The sequence below is a fragment of the Lucilia cuprina genome, chromosome 3 (genome assembly GCF_022045245.1).
Source record: "Lucilia cuprina isolate Lc7/37 chromosome 3, ASM2204524v1, whole genome shotgun sequence".
NCBI lineage: Eukaryota > Metazoa > Arthropoda > Insecta > Diptera > Calliphoridae > Lucilia > Lucilia cuprina.
In genome coordinates this window covers 58,640,362-58,648,980 of record NC_060951.1, presented here as the reverse complement: position 1 = coordinate 58,648,980, position 8,619 = coordinate 58,640,362, and positions in this window count along the sequence as shown.

Sequence of the window (8,619 nt, the reverse complement as noted above, 5' to 3'; positions counted from 1 at the left end):
ACAACAGGCCCGATAGAGGCCTAGGTGTATTTCTTCGGATTTGATGTGTATACATCCTCCTTTAAAACAAACTAACTATGTCCATTGTGCAGTAAAAAATTTTAACGAAATTTCTTATCAAATTTGAAAAATCGTATATTTTCTTGAGAGCTCAAATTCAAATTTTACACTTTTAAAAATGACATTGATAACGCACATTTTTCACACATTTTTAGCATTTGACAACTGCGTAACAAAATATATTTAATTTACAAAAGAATCATAAAAATTTATTCATTAAATATAATTGTGTGTTATACATTTTTTTCACAAGCTTTTAAAGAAAATTGTATAATTAAAAAAAAGTGTGTGCAAAAAAAAATATTTCACAAAAAAAAAATTTAAAAATTTGTGGTTTTTTATGATTATTTTACTTAATATAAAAAGCTACTTAAAACAATTATTAAAAACTAACAATATTTAGACAACAACAAGAACAACAGAAAATAGCAAAAAGATATAAACTAAAAATTTAATGTACAAAAAAAAACTAGACTTCGACAATGTCTGATAATGAGGAACAAATGAAAACGTAATGTTTTAATTTGACTGTTTCATGGTATTCATTCACAATAAAAAAAATGTTTTTTTGAAAGTGAAACAATAACAAAAAAAATTCCACACGCACATGCGTGTAAACTTGTCTAATAGTTTTGCCAAAAAAATTAAAAAAAAAATATGGCTGTTGTTGCTGTGGCGTTTGTAAGAAATTTTTTTTTATTAGCTGGTGGGACTGACGGACGGACGGACAAACATAGAGACTGAACGTCGTTTGTTGCTGTATGACTTAAGTCAAGGTTTTTGTTTCTTCTTTAGTTATTTAAGCGGTTTGTATGAATTTTTCGGAGTTTTTTTATTTTTATATTTGCGGCTTGAACTTGGCCTTGGGCTGTGTTAGAGGGGCCAACCAACAATATATTTAGTTAATAGAATGAATTATTTTTCTTGTTGTTCTGTTTTTTTTCAAGTTTTAATTTATTTTATGAATTACGACTATAATAATTTTTAGTTAAGCATTTTTTAGTTAATTAATGTTTATTTGGTGCTATTTTTGTATAATATTTTTAATGATTAGTTTTAGTAATATACTAACAACGTTGGGTAAATGGTAATGTAATTTTAATATATGTAACATATTTTTTAACATTTTATTTTAAATAGAAAAGAACACGCACATTTTTTTTAATAGAATTTTTATTAGATGTTCCTGTATGTTGAAAGACAAATTGTTTCCTATTATTCTGGATAAATTTTTTTTAACTGGTTAAAGAAATTGAAAAGTTAAGAATTTTATGAACAATTTTAAACTTTTTTAATAAAGAAAATTGTTAATTGAGTTCGAATTTTTCGAACAAGTAAACAAAAAACAAAACCCGGTAAAAATTTAATAACTTGTTCTAAAAACTACTAGTTCTAGAACGAGTGAAATCAGAACCACTTCAGATTCTTCAACAACAGCCTTGGAACTAGTAGTGTCGCCATTACTTCTGGAACCCATTCCTTAGAATATTGTTGTGGTTCTTAAATACTTCTAAATAGTTTTCCAGGAACTAGTTCTTTGAAACTAGTTATACATTGCTACTACACTAGTTCAATGGAACGCATACTAGTTCCGAAACAACTTCTTGGAATCCCTAGACTTAGTTCCGAGTCTGACAACTTAAAACAAAAATCATTGACGAAGCGTTCCAAAGAAGGAGTGTCGACTCCATAACGCTTCATCAGAACCAGCTCCGAAGGTGACAATTTCGAACAAAAATCATTGGTCTCAACGCCAAATTAGAACGAGTTCAAGCAAAAATTATGAGTTTTAGAACTAGTTGTAGAACTAATACAATTTTTTCCTGGGCATCTTTAAAATTTTACAAATTCCTTTAACTAAACTCTTAAAAATGTCAAGCATTTGATTAAAAGTCTTTCAGATTTCTTTAACAATTATTAGACACTTTTTCTTAATTCCTTGTCTAACTTTAACTGACACGAGTCTCAATAAAGCTTAAACACAGTAAAAATAGTAAATAATATTTTTTTGTCAGGTTTCATTTTTCTCGCCATTTATAAATAAACATTTTTTTTGCGCAAAAAAAATCCTTGAGAACCATCAATATTTTGTTGATATTATTTTCAAAAAAACTCACAAAACATTCATTATGAACAATGAAAAAATTCCAGCTTTCAAAAAAATTAAACATACAATGAATAAATACATAGAGTAGAGTAAAGTAGATGAGGCAGCAACAGCAGCAGCATCGTTACAAAAACAAATTTTTAACATTGTTGGCATATATTGTTGAAATAACAAAACAACGAAATATTTAAGCGGAAAAAATGCTTTTAATGTTTCACTACAACAACAATACAGAGCAAAATAAAAACAAAAAAACACACACACACACAAATCGAGCAACGAGTCCTTGAAACAATATAAGAATTAATTTCAATTTAGCTAAAAAGGCAAGAAATGCTGAAGATGAACACACACACACAAACATATAAAGTGCATTTAACAGCAAATCAAAAAAAAAAAAAGAAATACATTTTAACAACAAATGCAGCAGCAAATACATCAGCATATGAATCCACAACACATGCAGTCATGCAGCAGTAAGTAACCAATCAACAACATTTTATTTACTACTCGTAACACAAACAGCCACCAACAACAACATTATCAACATCATCAGCAGCAGCATAATATTGTCTGTAGCATCACTTCGTCGTCGTCATCATCATCATAATGTTTTAAAAATTGCACGATCAGCAATTTTAAACGATACTCTTTAAAATTGTTCGTTTGTCTACTACGATGACGACGACTACTACTACAACTAACACCAACCACCACATCTACTGCCACTGTAGTCAGTCAATTGCTATATGTTTGCTGTTTTCCTGTGCACATTGACACATTTACTAAGTTGTGATAAAACTCCTTGCAACATTATTTTACTTATAATGGAAAAAGAGATCTTGTGAATTGACAATGATCATGATGATGCAGTGGCTTTAGGTTTTTAGGACGATTTTTGTTAGTGTTTGTTTATATGATTGTTTTTTTTTCTTGTTTTTGTGTCATGATCTATAGGAATTTTTGTTTTTAAAGGATTGTGGCAAAGAACATCAATAATCATATTATATTGAAAATAGTAAATTTAAAGCAATGGGAATATTTTTATGACTTGGTATAAAGATCATCATTATATGTGTATTGTTTAGTGATATTGTTGTTTTTCTTTTAACAATCTCTATTTTTGGAGTTGTGACATTGTTAAGTTAAATCTAGTGAGGAAAAGTTTTTTTAAGTTTATAAACGAATTGGTTTGCACTCTACTTTTTAAAGGAAAGAGAGAATCAGTTGTTCTATTTCTTTCTCTTTTTCTATAGAAAAATTTCTAAATATTCTCCACCTTTATATGATCACTATAAAGCAGTTATCACAAGAGAACTAAGACAAAAAAAAACTCATAAAAAGCTCTTTCCGTATCTCTGATATAAAGATCAGGGTATTCTCTCTTTATGATGAGATTAAGATCCCTGATCAGTAAAAAGCTTTGTTAAGAGCTTGTAAGAGAACTTACTTTTTACTCTCTGCGATGATTTTTGCTAATTTCTCAGAAAATTTTATATAAAATTATCTTCTATTAATGTGAAATTTTAATAAAGTTTCGCAAAGGATCTTAAAAACCAGTAAGAGAACTTTCTGCCGATGTAGGATCAATATATTATCTTTTTGTAGAGAAAAGAGTAGAAAATTTTAAAAAATTATTTTATTCTTTCTTTATCGATGCATTCTCTTTTTTATATAGTTTTTCTATAGAGTGTTTATTTCTAGAACTTCACACAAATTCTCTCTCTTTATAAACTTTATCTCTTTTAAGAAAGCTTTTGATTAATTCTCACTTTATAGGAACTAAAATTTTTTATATATGATTTTTTTATATATAGAAGAACATTTTCCCTTTTTTGAACTTTTTCTCTTTTAAGAATCTTTTATATCAGTCAGTCCATTAGAGAAATATTATCTCTATTTTATGACAGAGAAAAATAAAGAAAACATACCGTCAGACTAAAGAACAGACGCAAGAGCCTTTCATAACCACTATAGGAGCAGTTGAATGTGTAATAAACTTAAAACTTGGGAAACTAAACTTAAAGCAGCCAGACGGACATACAGGCTAACACAAAAAAAGGAATCGGTCCATCAGAGAGACTAAAATTTCTTATTATAAGAAGTTGTTTAAGAATTCTTTCTTTTTTTAAAAAAAATGCGAAAAGTTTTTTATGTTTCTTTATGGAGAGCCTCTTCTCGAACTTTCTTCTTACATTTTTATTTGTAGAAAATATTTTGTTATTTTCTCTGTTTTATGAATTGATAAACAAATTCTCTCTCTTTTTAAGAAATTATATTTTCCATTTAAAGAGAAAAGTTTTAATATAGAAATTAATTCATAAATTCTCTCTTATAACAGTTTCTTTAAAAAAAAAATTTGTATAAATTCTTGAATTTGTTTAATTCATAAAATTTTTTGACAAAATATGAAATTATCTGCCAATTTATTGCTGTATTATAGGGTATTAAAAATTAAAAGGATTCTTCTGTAGATTCAATAAAAATTAAAAATAATACAATGATTAACAAAAAATTTATAGCAAATGAATTGAGAAAAAAGTATTTATGTTGTTTTTTTTTTATTTTCTTCATTCCTAAAGATATTTTTAAAGAGATACAAAAATCAGATTTATATGTATACGCCAGAGTGGACAACGTCGGTGGTGGCGGTGGCAGTAGTAGTTTTGTTATTTGATTTCTGTTTATAGCAACAAGTATCAGATGACCAAAAAAACAACAACAAAACAAATACAACCAACCAAAATACTTGCTTAAGAAAACAGCCTCATCCATCGTCATCAGTTGTTGGTAGTCAGTAGTGTCTGGATTGGATTGGAATGTATTTGTATACTCATCGTCGTATCATTATCCTCGTTATTGCTCTCCATTCAAGATTTCATGTTTTGTCTATAGTTGGTCTAAAAGGAAATAGTTTTTTTTTTGTTTGTTCCTTATTCATTCGTTTACAATTCTCAATACCAACGACCTTGCAAAAGAAGGGGTGACATGTCGGAAGTCCAACACGAACGATTTAATAATGATAAAAATCAAGTTTTTTTCCTTGGAAATTGTAAATACTAGAGAGCAGACAACAGAGACAACGATGACGACGACTACAACGACAAAGGCATGAAATTCATTGTTGTGTTCTTCTCACATACATAAAAATAAAGAAAATTTTAATTGAGACTCCTTTTAAGAAGTTCATGCATAAATTTAACCCATTATGTGGCTGCCTGTCCCATATCGGGTGAATATTTGCAATTTTATAAAATTAATTATAATTTTTATTGCTAGAGCCAATGATTGACATTGGTTTGAAGTAATATATATGTATATGTACAAACATACACATGTATATAAAAGAGAATTGATGTTATTGTACAATTAAAGAGTAATTGTAAGTTATTGAAATGTTTTTCATTTCCAATAAGTTGTTTTTTTTCTATAGAAATCTATCGTGTGAAGTTAAATTAGTATGGCAAGATCTTGTTAAATAAGCGCCATTTTAATTGTTTGTTTCTCTAGAGGAATTATTTGAATTTAATTTATTATTAGACATTATCAGCGGTATAAGAAAAGCTTAGTATTAACACACTTAATTTTGGTGATCTTGTTTAATTTTATTTCATTATAAGCGATCGATCATGTCACTCAAAGGAGGTTTCTTTAAATGATCTTGTTTGCTTGTTAAACAAGATCATGTTATTGGTTCTATAAAATTAATGTTTGATTTTATTATTCGACATGATCAAATGGTTTATTATAAGTTTAATAGAAGAGAGGATGATCACTCAATATCAATTTGAAGTAATGATCGTGATATATTATTAAAAATATCTTATTTGGCCAACTTGATAAGTAATCATGACTTCTGTAAGAGACTCTCTACTGTCGCCTCTCTTACTGAAAACTCGATCTTTAAATGATCACACAAGTGATAATTTAAAATAAAAGCTTCTTTAACAATTCTGTCTTCTGCTAAAGACATATAGGTAATTTGGTTATTTCTCCTTTCATGGGTTAAGATCAAATAACTAATATATATTACCCTCCTAAAACAAAAATCCTGGTAAAATAAACCACATACCAAATCATTTAAAAATGAAGAAGTGTAAGATTTTTGTTAGTTTTTTTTTTTCTTCTTCTCTGACTTAAAGAAAAATTCTAACCTACCTACGCCTTTAGCTCAAGTATAAGAAATTCATGTGTTGCATATACATACATGCGGCAGGCATTACATTATCGCTTACAACATAAAGTTTGGTTGGTTAGTTTTTTTTTTAGTTTGTTTGTATGCAGACATTGCAACCAAACACAAATCAAAAATTAGCCTCAGGAATCTCAGTCAAAAAGCTTCGCTCATAGAATGAACTCAAAATGCAATGAACTTAAAGGATTTGAGTTTATTTTTTTGAAACCGTCTGTTTGTCCACACACACACATATATACATATAAACAAATGAAAATAAACATGAATGTAAGAATTAAAATGAAAATAAATATTATGTTGCATTTTTACCTCCCGCTGCTGTATGAAGCAGGAGTGTGCCACAATAGACTAAGAGTCAAGAATATAAAATGACAGACAGAGAGAGAGACGGACGGACAGACACAAGAGCCTTTCGTAACAACTATAGAAGCAGTAGAATGTGTAATAAACTTAAAGCCTGGGAAACTAAACTAAAAGCACAAACGGACACCGTGTCTGGAGCAATTCTTTAAAATACACAGTCAAATAAACTGGCAGACAGACGGACAGACAGGCAGGCTAACACACACAGAAAAAAAGGAATAGACTTTACATTCTTCTACATAAAGTTAAGGAATTCCAAAAAATCCAAAATGAAAAGAGAATCTCATTCTTGTTTTTGTTTCTGGCAAAAGATGTCTTGTTTTTTTTCGCATTCAGTTTCAATATTTTTTTCTCTTAGTTGTAAAGCCTTTTTCACTTTACAAAATCCAATTTTGTAAAGCTAGTTTTAAATAAAAGTGGAAGTGAAAATGATTATGTATGAAGTACGTCGTCGTTGTTGTTGTTGTTGGTAGTATATGTGTGTTTTTGTAATATTTCTCTTAAAGACAAACGGACGGACAGACGGACACTTTTACTGGCTTTTAGAACTATAGCTTTATATGGATAAAGGTGTCGAGCTGAGTATATGTTTAGACACGATTCTTGTTTAACCAAGGCAGCCAGCCAGCCCAACCAACCATCCAACTAAACCAGCCATATTAAGTGAAATCTTTAACGTTGTCGTCATCATCATCAGCAGTTTTCAGTGTTTCGTTTTTTTTTTTTTGTTCATTTGTAACTTGGCTTATATATCCTTATAATGTCTCATCCAACAAAAAAAAGAACCAAAATAATTTTTCTACGTAGGTTGTATTCACAGTCTTTGCGAATGTGATATTGTTGAGTTTGTTTGTAAAGCCAGGGCAAAAGCTTACAACAGCAGATAAAAGATGCCGACTGGGTGAGTTTCGTTTATAGTCAGCAGGCAGGCAGACAGACTTCTTCTCATAGATAGTTCTGTTGTTGTTTTTTTTTTTTCATTGCTTTTCAATTTCAATTTTTGTCTTATTTCATTTTCCTTTCATTGCTTAGAGTTTAGTTGCTTTGAAGATGTGTTGTTTGTCTGTTTGACTGTCTGTCTGTCGTTGGCTAAATAAATTTTAAACTCAACAAATATGTGGTTCCAACAAAACAAGGGCATCAATAAAATATCTTAAATATTTATTAACCTAAACAAGTATGTGGGGAAGTATGCCAATTAGAATGACTACTTGTTGTAAGTAAGCAATTGAAGCGGTGTCAATTATGTAAGTTATTTAAGTGGTAAAGGAACATTATTGTTTAACTTGGTAGCTAGATTAAAAGCTTTTAAAAAATAGTTTAAAATTACTAAAGCTATGTGTACACGGTTTTTAGATCATTAATGTTAACACCATAAAAATTGTAAGTTGGCACGATTGTTAGACATTTTCTAAATATTTTTAATGATTAAAGCTCCCTAAAAAGTTTGGTTTGGTTATTTGAAATAAGTTTTTTAGCTGAAGAAGAGCTTTCATGCTTAAATGAGCTTTTCAAATTAAAAAAGCTTTTGGTGGAAAACCCGCTTTACCGCAAAAATAAGTTTTTCAGACAAAATTTTTTTTAAAGAGCTTCTGTTATAAACAAACTTTAAATAATTTATAAATAATAAAAGTGTTTCCCTTTAACATAAAAAAGCTTTTGTAATAAAATATCACTTTTTGAATTAAAAAGAAGCTTTTTTAATGAACAAGACCTTTTTCAATAAAAAGTGTTATTTCAATAAACTGGATTTCTCTAAATAAAGTTTTTTAATAAAAAGCGTTTACAATAAACAAGAGCTTTTTCAACAGAAAACTGTTTTGTTAACAAACAAGAGCTTTTTTAGCACAAAAAATGTTCAATAATTAAGCGCATTTTAAATGAGCTTTTTCAA